This window comes from Ornithorhynchus anatinus, chromosome 1, assembly GCF_004115215.2.
Source record: "Ornithorhynchus anatinus isolate Pmale09 chromosome 1, mOrnAna1.pri.v4, whole genome shotgun sequence".
NCBI lineage: Eukaryota > Metazoa > Chordata > Mammalia > Monotremata > Ornithorhynchidae > Ornithorhynchus > Ornithorhynchus anatinus.
In genome coordinates, this window is record NC_041728.1 from 124,331,460 (window position 1) to 124,345,241 (window position 13,782).

General features: G+C 40.8%; 1 protein-coding gene across 1 annotated transcript in view; it reads left to right on the forward strand.

Moving 5' to 3' along the window:
* AMER3 (APC membrane recruitment protein 3) overlaps window positions 1–11,023 on the forward strand; it is a 114,581-nt gene extending 103,558 nt beyond the window's left edge. The window contains exon 3 of the mRNA XM_029077336.2: window positions 9,705–11,023. The gene's annotated coding sequence lies outside the window, so the exon portion shown is untranslated. The remainder of the gene's footprint in view (window positions 1–9,704) is intronic.
* Window positions 11,024–13,782: the final 2,759 nt, after the last annotated feature.

The window sequence follows — 13,782 nt, forward strand, 5'->3', positions numbered from 1 at the left end:
CATGGTATTCACAGTCTTAGGGAAAGGGAGAACAGATGTTTAATTCCCATTTTATGCATGAGGAAACTGTGGCACAGAGAAGTTAAGGAACTTTGCCAAAGTCACACAGTAGGCAAGTGTCAGAACCGGGATTAGAACTCTCGTTCTCTGGCTTCCAGTCCTATGCTCTTTCTTCCAATACTCTTAGTAGTGTCTGTGCCCTTTGTCACCTCCTTTAGCTACCTATTTTTCAGGAATCCTACTGGACTTATTCATCTCATGGAATAGTCTAGGTGGTTCTTTTCCTCCAATGGCATTGCCCAGCATATACAATAATAATAATAATGTTGGTATTTGTTTAGCCCTTACTATGTGCAGAGCACTGTTCTAAGCACTGGGGTAGATACTGGGTAATCAGGTTGTCCCATGTGAGGCTCACAGTCTTTATCCCCAATTTACAGATGAGGTAACTGAGGCACAGAGAAGTTAAGTGACTTGCCCACAGTCACACAGCTGACAAGTGGCAGAGCAGGGATTCGAACCCATGACCTCTGACTCCCAAGCCCAGGCTCTTTCCACTGAGCCACACTGCTTCCCCCTATTTGCAGAGCTGGGATGAGAAACCACATTTTCAGAGCCATTATCTTTCCACTGGACCAACAGCAGGATACATTCTCTTTGAAACCATGTTAACATCGTGAAATCAGTCCCTTTTTAATTTCACAGTATTTGTAAATAATAATACTAATAATGATGGTATTTGTTAAGTGTTTCCTATGTGCCAGGCACTTTTCTAAGCACTGGGGTAGATCCAAGCTAATCAGGTTGGATACAGTCCATGTCCCATAGAGGGCTCACAATCTTAATCCCCATTTTAGAGATGAGGGAACTGAGGCACAGAAAAGTTAAGTGACTTGCCCAAGATCACACAGCAGACAAATGGTGGAGTCAGAATTAGAATGCAAGTCCTTCTGACTCCCAGACGCATGCTCTATCCACCAGGCCAAGCTGCTTCTCAGTCCTTCCCATCGACATCTCTCCTGAACACATGCTTTCTCACTTATCAAATCTCAAGTATCTTCTCCTGGCCTCTGCCTCTCTTCAATACTCCCTTACTTTCTGCAGAACACCTGTTTATTTGCATTTCTGTTCTCTTTACATTTTGGGCTGGGCTTTGGATAGATGTTATATTTAGATTATAGATTTCTCCCTCAGATATCTGCCCTTCCACTTCAACAGCCTTTGAAAGGTCTCTGGCTCCTTATTTCAAGAGAGGATTTCATATTTAAACTCTGATTCTTTTGGGAACAATGTTAAACAATTTTAAGAGTGTTAACATAACTAACTCTCTTAGAGTGGCATTAATAGAAGTTGACAGGTCTAAGAGCATATAATAATTATGGTATTTGTTTAGAACTTCCTCTGTTGTACCAGGCACTTACTAAGTGTTAGGGTAAATACAAGATTATCTGGTCAGACACAGTGGTTGCCTCATATGGGGCCAACAGACTAAAGAAGAGGGAAAACAGGTCAATACCCGTTTTAATGGTGGTATTTGTTAAGTGCTTACCATGTGCAAAGCACTGTTCTAAACGATGGGGGGATACAAGGTGATCAGGTTGTCCCACATGGGGCTCACAGTTTTAATCTCCATTTTACAGATGAGGTAACTGAGGCACAGAGAAGTGAAGTGACTAGCCCAAAGTCACACAGCTGGCAAGTGGCGGAGCAGGGATTAGAACCCATGACCTCTGACTCCCAAGCCCAGGCTCTCTCCACTGAGCCATGCTGCTTCTCTACAGAAGATGAGACTGAGGCCCAGAAAAGTGAAGTGCCTTGCTCAAGGTCACACAGCAGGCAAATGGCAGAGCAAGGATTCTGACTTGCAGTCCTGTTCTCTTCCCACTAGGCCAAATATATCAAGGAGTAGAACAACAGGAGTACAAGGTGGTCAAAACTGTGTTTCATTGGCAGGACTGTCTATTGAGGAAGTTTACACAATACTTGTCAGTTCTCTGCTCTTGCTACTTCTACTCCTCCCTTTCAAAACCAAGAAATTTACAGCCCCCCCTTAAACCACCTTGTTCCTCAACCAGATGACCTAATGGCCCCAAGGCATTCTGAGTATACTAGAGCATACTTTCATTAGCTAGTACAAATTTGTGTTGCCAAATTTAAGTTGCTGCTCTTTATTGGAGAAAGCCATAGATACTAAATACATGGAAACTCCCATTTGAAGATCTAAAAATACTTCATTTACTATATCTTATGGGCTATGTTTCTGAATTTATTTTTACATGTTGGCTTAGAAACCTTTAGGGCATGGGTATGATTTAAATAATTCATACAGAACACAACTACCAAATATCCTACATGAAATATGTGGCACACAAGAAATGCAATTAGCTTCTAGAGCCACTTGAAATTTTTTTAAAATGATGGATATTAAAGCCGATTTATCTCAATCTCCTAACCTTCTAAAAACACTTGCTCCCAGTCTTCTTCACTCCTTAAATACAGAGTCATACATTGTTTTTGCCCTATTTAAATGAATGTAGAGCTTTGACCAAATTTATTCAGTGAATCTGTAGTATTCATAGTAATAGTATTCACTGAGTGCCAGCTATGTGTAATGCATCATTCTAAGTGCTGGAAAAGAGAACGGTAGAGAATTCAACACTGTCTCTGACCCTCCACGTGCTAGGAATCTAAAAATAATGTGGGGAGGAGTTTGGCAATAGACATACTTCTTCCCCCCGAAAAAAAACTTTCAGAATTGAGTGCTTTGGGGACAGGAATGTCTCACCCCTCCATTGGTTACCTGAGAGTGGGGGTGGAGGAGAAGGAATTTAAAGGGTGTGAGCACCCTCATCATTGTAGAAACAGCTGTCTCAAGGGTTGTCCTTTGGGGATGAGTCGGGAAATGACTCACCTTTCAGATATGGAGTTGTAATGGAAAGCTGTGAAACTGTTCAAAATCTTAGTTGGGCTGGGGAAGGGATCTTGGTTCTATTCTATCTAAAAATCCAAGAGAAATGGCATCAGAAGATTTTAATTGACCTTATGGCTTATGACCATCCTTCTTTCATTCCTTCCTTGAGTTTAAGGTCAAAGAACAAAACACTACTTGATAACTATACTTAATAAAAATAATAATGATAATAATAGTGGTATTCAAGTGTTTAGTATGTTCCAGGCACTGTACTAAGCAGTGGGGTGGATACAAGCAAATTGGGTTGGACACAGTCCCTGTACCACTTGGGGCTCACAGTTTCAATCCCTATTTTACAGAAGAGGTGACCGAGGCACAGAGAAGTTAAGTGACTTGCCCAAGGTCACACAGCAGACAAGTGGAAGAGCAGGGATTAGAACCCATGACCTTCTGACTCACAAGTCAAGCCCTTCCACTAAGCCATGCTGCTTCTGATTTATTCTGATTGGTTAGTGAACTCACATGAGGCTGAATATGCTGGTGGAAGCTTGTGGATAAACTGAGAGCCTCCCTTGATTGCTTCTTGAGTGAGTTTTATCGTATGCTTGAATGCCCCCATTTTTATTGGTCTTTGGGTGAACATTTACAGTAACATGTCCAAGGATGTTCAAGCAGCTCTGCCTCTGAGCTGTAGGCAAAGGAAAGTCAATCAGTAATCAATCAATTATGTTTACTGAGCCCTTACAGTGCACAGAACACTGTATAAACACATGGCAGAGTACAATATAACAGCTTTCTGCCCACAGAGAGCTTACAGTCTAAGGGGGACAGAATCTGAGATATATACTATAGCCCTGACCAATTTATTTTAACCCTTCAAATGCTAAACTCTCAATAAAGTTTGGCAGAAGAGAAAGTTGTTGAAGGTTCAGATTCCTTCAAATAACTGAATTTAGCAGTACTGTGATTTGTTGGTGTTTCTTGCTTTGCTGATATACTGTGCTGTCTTCTGTATTATCATTAGGAAAAGAAGACTAAAACCCCTCAGTCTGTGCCACAAAGACGCATTAACTGCCTCAGAGAAACTAAGGGAACAAACTCTTTGAAACATGGACAAAGTGGTTAATGGAAACTGATCTTCTCTTAATTGCTGGCCTTAAGTAAGCAGCTGGAGATTCATGGATTGCAGTCAAAAGGATCTTGTTTCTAGACCCAGTGTTTGACCCATATTCTGGACAAATTATAATAAATTGCTGACTTCCCTTCCCAACTAGCTTCTTGACTAAATTCCTGTTAGCGTTCAATAAGAAAATGCTCATTAAAAACACTGTGAGTTCATGAGATGCAGAGTTTCAACAGTAAGAGCCTCAACCCATCATATATATTGAGTGATCAATCCTTCATTCATATGTATTGAGTGCTTACTGAGTGCAGGACTCCGTACTAAATTCTTGGGAGAGTACACTATAACAATGTGACAGAGTTGGTAGACACATTCCCTGACCACGACTTTATAGTCTAGAGGGGGAGGGAGACATTAACATGAATACATTATGGATATGTGAGTAAGCACTGTGGGGCTGAGGGGATTAGTGAATAAAGGGAGCAAATCTGGATGATAAGGAAGAGAGTGAGAGAAGAGGAAATGAGAGTATAATCAGGGAAGGCTTCTTGGAAGAAATGTGCCTTCAATAAGGCTATGAAGGTGGGTAGAGTATTTGTCTGTTGGATATGAAGAGGGAGGGCGTTTCAGGCCAGAGACAGGACATGGGTGAAAGGTTGGCAGCAAGATAGATGAGATCGAAGTATAATGAGTAGGTTGACATTAGAGGAGGAAAGTATTCAGGCTGGGTTTTATTTGGAGAGCTGTGAGGTGAGATAGGAAGGGGAAAGATGATTGAATGCTTTAAAGTCTATGGTAAGGAGTTTCTCTTGGATGTGAAGGTGGATGGGCAACCACTGGAGGTTCTTGAGGAGTGGGGTAACATGGACTGAATGTTTTTGTAGAAAAATGATCTGGGCAGCAGAGTGAAGTATGGACAGGAGTAGGGAGAGACAAAAGTCAGGGAGGTCAGAAAAAAGTCTGATATAGTAATCAAAGCAGGTTAGGATAAATGCTTGGATTAATATGGTAACAGTTTGGATGGTGAGTACAGGGTAGATTTTAGTGATGCTTTCAAAGTTGAACCAAAAGGATTTAGTGAATGTGGGAGAAGCAGCATGGTCTAGTGGATAGAACATGGCCTGAGAGTCTGAAGGACTTGAGTTCTAACCCCAGGTCCACCAATTGCCTGCTGTGTGACCTTGGACAAGTCACTTAATTTTTCTCTGTCTCAGTAACTTAACTGGTAGGTTTGCCCTTTGTAGGACATGGTCTAGGTCCAACCTGATGAGCTTAAATCTACCCTAGTACTTATAACAGTGTCTGGCACATAGTAAGTGCTTAACAAATACCATTAAAAATAAAAAAAAATGAAAAAGGTAAGTCAAGGATAATGTCAAGCTTACAGGCTTGTGAGAAGGAAGGATGGTGGTGCTATCTAGTGATGGGAACATCAGTAGGAGGACAGTGTTTGGGTGCAAAGATAAGGAGTTTTGTTTTAGAAATGTTAAGTTTGAGATGACAGCAGAACATCCACATAGAGATGATTTGAAGGCAGGAGGAAATGCGAGACTGCAAAGAGGGAGAGCGATCAGGGCTGGAGATGTAGATTTGGGAATAATCCGTATGGAAGTGGTAGTTGAAGCTAAGGAAGAAAATGAGTTCTCCAAGAGAGTGGGTGTAGATGGAGAATAGAAGGGAACCCAGCACTGAACCTTGAGGGATTCCCACAGTTATGGGGGCAGGGAGGCAGAGGAGGAGACCATAAACGAGACTGAGAATGAGCTGCCCGAGAGAGAGGAGGAGAACTGGCAGAGAACAGTGTCAGTGAAGCTCAGGTTGGATAATGTTTTCAGGAGAAGGTGGTGGTTGACAGTGGTGAAGGCAGCTGAGTGGTTGAGGAGGATTATGATGGCATAGAGGTTGTTGAATTTGGCAAGGAGGAGATCATTTGTGACCTTTGAGAGGTTGGTTTCTGTAGAGTGCAGGGGAAGGAAGCCAGATTGGAGGGCGTCAAGGAGAGAATTGGAGGAGAGGAACTTGAGACAGCAGGTGAAGACAACTGGCTCAAGGAGTTTGGAGAGGAATGATAAGAGGGAAACAGGGCAATAACTGGATGGAACCATGGGGTCAAGGGTGGCGTTTTTTTAGGGTAGAGGAGACATGAGTATATTTAAAAGCAGTGGTGAAGAAGTCATTGGGGAGCCACTGGAGAGTCTTTAGATTACCTTGTGCAGAGGACTGTACTAAGAGCTTGGGAGAATACAGTAGAGTAAGTAGAAGTAATCCTTATCTTTAAGGTGCTTACAATATGGGGGCCGGGCGAGGCTGACATTAAAATCAATTACACTTTGTGGCTTCCTTCTACCTGTTTGTATATGTATATATGTATGTGTGTGTATATATATATATATACTATATATGTGTGTTTATGTATTTTTATATAAGCATGATTACAGTGGATTGGAGTTCAGTTGTGGTTGTGAGCACTGAAGTGTTGAAGTGGCAATTAGAAAGGAAATAGAGTTTGGAGATAAGAGATTAATCAGGGAAAGCTTTCTGGAGGGAATAAGATTTCATAAGGGTCTTGAAGATGGAGAGAGGAGTGATCTTCCAGATGTGAAAGGGGAGGGAGTTCTGGGCATAAAGGGGCGCATGAGCAAGAGGTCAGAAACAAGAGAGACAACAAGGCACCGTAAGTAGATTCCTTAATAGGAAAGAAGCAGGAGGACTGTTGAGTAGTGGTAGAGGATTGAGAATAAGTAAGGGGAGAGATCTGATTCAGGACCTTCAAGTACAAGTAGTACTTGATAAGTAGTTGTTCCTTGACTCTCCTATGAATTAACACCTTATAGTGACAGGAGAGTTGCTTATGCTGATGAAACCTAGAGCTATACCACTGAGAGATATTCTCTCATCAGGATTAACCATAATGGAAAGATCTGAGCTGAAGCGTCAGGCAAAGCTGACTCATACTGGGCAGCACTGGCATGGAAAGGAGTCAAAGGCGGATGATCAAGTGATCAAAATGTTGATCAAAGACAACAGCAGATACTCAAGTTTTTACCATGTGGAAGAAGGCAATGGTAAACCACTTCTGTATTTTTTACCAGGAAAACTCTATGGACTACATACCAGAATGACTACGGATGAAGATGGAATGTTCTGGAGGAGATGTGTCCATGGAGTTCCCATGGGTTGGAAATGACTCAATGGAATTTGACAACAATAACAAGTTGTTCTCTGATGTTGAGCGAAAAGGGCAACCAGTAGAGATTTCCAAAGAATGGGGACATGTGTAACGAATGGTTTGTAGAAAAATGTTCCAGGAGCAGAGTGAACTATAAACTGTTGAGGTCAGAGCAAGGATGCAGGGTGGTCAGTGAGGAGACTGATACAGGATTCAAGCTGAGATATAAGTGTATGGACCATTGTAGTGGAAGTTTAGATAGAGAACTGATCCTTTTGTTCTTTAAGAACCACTGAGTCCTTTTAGGGGAGCACCCTCTGCAGAAGCATTGGAAAATACACCCTCAGTTTTTGTGAAGAAAACTGGGTAGTATGAAATGAAAGTCCTAATCTCAAGAGGAAGAAGATTCTGACAACGTGATCATCTACGATAAAGTACTCAAATCTCACCTCAAATCTGAGATTTCACCTGCATGACGGAATGGATTATAGTGCTGGTGGTTTGCACTTTCTGATTCCTTCCAGTCCTGCTCCCACTGGTGCAAGGAGTGCAACCAGGGACCAGCAATCAGTCAGTCAATCAGTGGTATATCCTCAGCATTTATGAGTGTAGGTTTGCTAAGTGCTCAGGAGAGGACCATACAATGAGTTGGAAGACCCAATCTCTGAGGTCAAGAGTTTACAATCTAGAGGGGAGACAGCATTAAAATAAGTTACATGGATAGGGATGTAGATTTGATTGATTTGGGTGCCAAATGCACCCAAAGATAGGACTCCTTTAGGGCTGGTCAGTCGATCATATTTATTGTGTGTGGAGCACTGTACTAAGCATTTGCCAAAGTACAATAGAACAATAAACAGACCCATTCCCTGCCTTTTTGAAGTGATAAGGCATAAGGTAGTCTAAAGTCAATGCTGAGACATAACCCAGCAGGTGGTACAGGTAGAGGCATTTCATTGAACATCCAGAACTAAAATGTTTTCCTCTGCATAAAAAGGATCACTGGTTTTCTTTTTTCTCAAAAGAATTACTGATTTTCATTGAACTGCCCCTCTCTGTGGACTCCTTTAGTTCTATTCATTTTGATATTTGTAGGGAGTACATTTTTACAATTTAAAAAAGGGAAATGAAGAAGTAAACTGGACAGTGAAACCCAGGTTTTTGCTGGTGAAGCTACTAGTACGATAGGCAGATTAAGGAATTAAAGTAATAGTATTGCCTAGTAGAAAGAGCACTAGACTGGTAGTCAAGATACCTGTGTTCTAATCCCAGCTCTGCTTCTTGCCTGCTTGCTCTGTGACCTTGGGCAAATCAAAGCTTCTCAGTTTCCTCCCCTCTAAAGTGGAGGTTAAATACCTTTTTAAATAACTGATTCTCTTCCCCTCTTCAAAACCCTACTTAAAACTCACCTTCTCCAAGAGGCCTTCCCAGACTGAGCTCCCTTCTCCCTCTACTCCCTCTACCACCCCCCTTCACCTCTCCGCAGCTAAACCCTCTTTTCCCCCTTTCCCTCTGCTCCTCCACCTCTCCCTTCCCCTCCCCACAGCACTGTACTCGTCTGCTCAACTGTATATATTTCCATTACCCTATTTATTTTGTTAATGAATTGTACATCACCTTGATTCTATTTAGTTGCCATTGTTTTTACGAGATGTTCTTCCCCTTGACTCTATTTATTGCCATTGTTCTTGTCTGTCCATCTCCCCCGATTAGACTGTAAGCCCGTCAAACGGCAGGGACTGTCTCTATCTGTTGCCGACTTGTTCATCCCAAGCGCTTAGTACAGTGCTCTGCACATAGTAAGCGCTCAATAAATACTATTGAATGAATGTTTTAATTCATTCAATTGTATTTATTGAGCACTTACGGTGTGCAGACCACTATACTGAGTGCTTGGGAGAGTACAGTATATTAATAAACAGACACATTACTTGCCCACCATGAGCTTACAGTCTAAAGAAGGAGACAGACATTAATACAAATAAATTACAGATATGTACATAAGTGCTGTGGGGTTAGGAGGAACTATGAATTACTGGAGCAAGTCAGGGCAATGGAAGAAGAAGAAAGGGGGACTTAGTGAGGTGGGAACCCCATGTGGAATAGGAAACGTATTCAGTCTGAGTATCCTGAATCTATTCATTCACAATGCTTGGCTCATTCTTAGTGCTTAACAAACACTAATTATTATTATCTTAATTATTATCTTTATCATCATCATCATTATTTTTGTTGTTGTTTTTAGATTAAAGAACCAGAATGTAGTAAACAAGCTAGAGGAAGTCAAAGGTTTTCAACTAATAGGAAATTTGTCAACACTCTGTGTGCTATACAAAGACTACCAACCTTTTCTGGAGAAGAGCAAAATCAATTGTTTGAATTGAATGGAGCAGACAGGACCCTATTCATGGCTTCCACAAAACAAAATTTGCATTTCCAGGGTTTTTTCCTCCATCAATTTAAATGGAAAAAATATTCATCACATTCTGTTTGTATTTCAGGTGCTGCATCCAGGAATTATCATATACATAAAGACTCTTCTGTCTGCTGTTGGAAGTTGGGTGCTGCCCTTCTGTAATAGAACTGGAATAAAGAACAGCAAGCATATAGTCCCAACGATGCAAAATACAGCATTAGGCTCCTTGGTATTCTGCTACAAGGCATTTCAAGAGAGAGAAAGTGTCAGAATCGCCACAGACCTAAACAAACCTGGTTTCAAGATGTTTAATAAGCTATTGCTCGTTTTCTCTGTCTCCTTTCTGAATCTAGGGAGTTTGTTTTTTTTAAGAAAGCTGTTCTGTGGAAGAACAAGACTGATATATGTTTCCTTCCAGAAACTTCCTTGTGATCCATGCACTATAGAGATTTGAAATTTTGATGTTTTTTAAAATGAAGAACTGAGTCCAGAAAGTCATTTGTTTTCTAATCTGTAGCAAGTCTCACCCTGTATTTCATTACAGTCTATGCATCCTGTAATTTCTAAATTTCTACTGATTCTCTATTGGGCTTCCTGGACATGGACTATGATTTTTTAAAATATCTTTTAAAATATTCCTATTTTGAAGTAAATTGTATCTACACGTTGAAGTACCTCTTGATTTTTAAACAAGTGTTTTGTAAATGTGTAAAGAAAGGAAACTCACAACAAGGGGGTTAAAATAGCTTCCCACCCATCTCTCTTGCAATTGGGTTTTTTCCCCCATTATTTACAGTCTAGTGGCATCAAAGGTTAGGGTTATTGTAGTTTCTTGACTTTCCGTTTGTTGCCCTGGAGGAATACTCAGGAGCAAAGTTATGGTTCATTTACATGATGGGGCTGAAGAACAGTCAGTGGAAATCAAAAATTAGAGAAAGAACTTGCTCAGAACTTGCTCCTCAGAAGATCAGAAGGAGGAAGTTTTTGTTAAACAGCCATACTATTCCAGTCAGGCCCAAAAATGAATATTGCAAGACTTCAGAGTCCCCACCTCTAGGAGTAACATTCCTAGAACTTGTCATCTCCTGACTTGTTTCAAAGCCTGCTTAAGTTCCGCAACAAGACCCTAGACCAGACTCAGATTGTGTCATATGACTAGTGGGGGAAACGACCATGTTGGATCATAGTTCAACCTCTTCCCCTCAGGATTGGTAGAACTGATAGAATGCCTAGACAATTGCCCCTATGCAAATTGTACTCCTCTCGAAGGCTCTTCCTGGTTCCATGCCGCTGTGGATCTTCCCTAGCTATGGTTTCTAGATCATTATGTAACATAAAGGGAAGCAGAGTGGCCTAGTGGAAAGACATTAGCCTGAGTCTCAGAGGACCTGGTTTCTGTTTCTGATTCCTCAACCTACCTGCTGTGGACCTTGGGCAAGTCACTTAACTTCTCAGTGCCTCAGTTCCCTCATCTGCAAAACGTGGAATCAATACTTGTTTTCCTCCTACTTAAAAAAAAATAGGGTATTTATAAAGTGCTTAAAATGTACCAGGCACCTTACTAAACACTGAGGTATATACAAGATAATCAGGTTGGACACAGTTCATGTCCTACCTGGGGTTCAGAGTGTTAATCCCCATTTTCTAGATGAAGTAACTGAGACACAGGGAAGTTAACTTACTTGCCCAGGGTCACACAGCAGACAAGTGGCAGAGCTGGGATTAGAACCCCTGTCTTTCTGACTCCCAGGCCAGGTGTTATCCATTAGGCCACAGTGCTTCTTAGACTATGACTCCCATGTGGGACCTGATTTGCTTGTATCTACCCCAGCACTTAATAGAATGCTTAGTACATAGTTGTTAAGCACATAGTAAATGCTTAACAAATAACCAAAATTATTATGAAGTATTTGTCCTTCTAAGTCCTCCAACCACCATTTCCAGGACCTTGGGAGGCCTCTCCTTAATGGTGTTTCAATGAAAGGTGAAAACGCACCTACACAGGCAGATAATAAAAATAACAATAATGATGATATTGGTATTTGTTTAGTACTTACTTTGTGCTGAGCACTGTTCTAAGAACTGGGGTAGATACAGGGTAATCAGGTTGTACCACGTAAGGCTCACAGTCTTATACCCATTTTAGAGATGAGGTAACTGAGGCACCGAAAAGTTAAGTGACTTGCCCAAAGTCACACAGCTGACAGGTGACGGAGCCATGACTTCTGACTCCTAAACCCATGCTCTTTCCACTGAGTCATTCTGCTTCTCTAGATTAGCATACTGTAAATATAATTTCTTCACCAATTCTACAATGAGAAGTTTCTTTTTTTCCCCTTAATATCACCAAAACTCTTCTACTTAAGAAAAGCATGAAGAATTGTGGTGCTTTTTTTTTTTAAGTCTCTCAGTGCCACTCTTCACCTTTGGCTGGATGCTCTAAACTTTGCTGAATCTGAGTCTGTGTAAAACTCAGTATGTGATGCATTGAGATTAGGCATCTGTATGCTGAAGGAAAAAGTCATGTCACAAGTCTCGATTTTTCTGAAAGAATCTATGAAGGGCGAGGCTTTAATATTACCCATTTTGATTTTAAAACATTTGTTAGAAATAACCTGTGCCCCAAAATGCAGATTGTTTTGCAAGTGCCAGGGGTACGGTTCAGTGCTTAGCACATTTTTGATGCTCAATCAATGTATATTAATATAATTTGTAGTAATGAGAATACAATCAAGGTGTATATTCATCAAGTTGCTCTGAATGAGCAGTCCAAATGGAACTGTTAATCACTGAGCTTTAACAAGATGTATACACTTGTGTACACCTAGAAAATAAATTGGTGGCTAGTTCTGAATATCAGTAGGCCATTGTGTGATTGAGGCACTGATAGAACCCCTAAGCTTTTCTTCCTTGGATGCATATGGCCCAGACCTGCATGTCTTTATGATTCTGTCTCCAGATTTGTTTGCATCTCTGGACATGAGGGACACAACTGCATGTTTTGATTAATGATGGGTAGTATGATGTGATGGATTTTTCTATTGCCCAAATGTTATAAACTCCAGCATTTGTGATTAGATTTTGAATAGCTGTTAATTTGTGAGACACTAAATTCATATTCTCACAGGAAATGCACATATTGTATTATAGCATTTTTGCAAACATTTTTCAAGGTAATGGAATGAGACAACAATATGACTTCAAGTTGCAGAAATGATTTGCTTTTGGCAATAAGGCAATGGCTTTAGTTGGTGGTCATCATGGAACATACACACACTCTTCAGAACAATTATAGGAATTATATTAGAAGACTCTTTTCTACTGTTTCAAAAAAAATCCTCAAGTGACTCTTTAGTGTGGAAATTAACCACCACTGCGTGGAAAAGACAAACTTGTATTTCATATCTTCTGTCTTGAGAGGTTCCAAAGTACATTTTAATCTTTGAATGCAGAAAGCACTTCACTCCTCATAGTAATGTGGCCACTACTGGAAAAGAACACTCAAATAAAACTATCCAGAAATTTGGGAGTAGTAACCTATTCAATTGTCAAATTAGAGAGGGACTTAGAAATTAATTTTACAGATTTGTATCTTGTGATCAGTCACTACTATACCAAATCACTGCAGCCCGTTATTTAACCATCTAAAAGTTAAAATTACATGTCTTTACTTCTCCAAGTCATAGATTTTTTCATGGTTATCTACCCTAAGGCTGTCCCCTGCTTTCCTTCAGGTAAGAATCATAGCAGCATTGTTTTGGGTTCTAGTTTCTTACCTGTTCCTAGGGGCTAGTTTTAATTAAATTAAAATCTGAGGTGCACCAGTTTTATAAAGGGAGTGTGTGGTTGTGACTGCCTTCTAAAAGTTTCAATGAAGCATGTTGGGAAGGTCCCAAGAGTCAAATGGGAGGGACAGCTCCTCCCAGAACCAAAAGCTAAATCTCCCTGTAATGCCCGGGGGATGGGGGGTGGAGGGGCTATAATATGACTCAGATTCCAGTTAGAAGGCCAATTGAAAAGATGGCTAGTGACAGTCTAGATGCTCCCATTCTAGCTAGCTCCAACTCTAAACTGGCTAAACTTTGAGCCCCACAAGCAACTGTCTCAGTGTCTCCATTTACCTTGGAACATCTAATAAGGCAACAGGGAAAATATTACTTTGA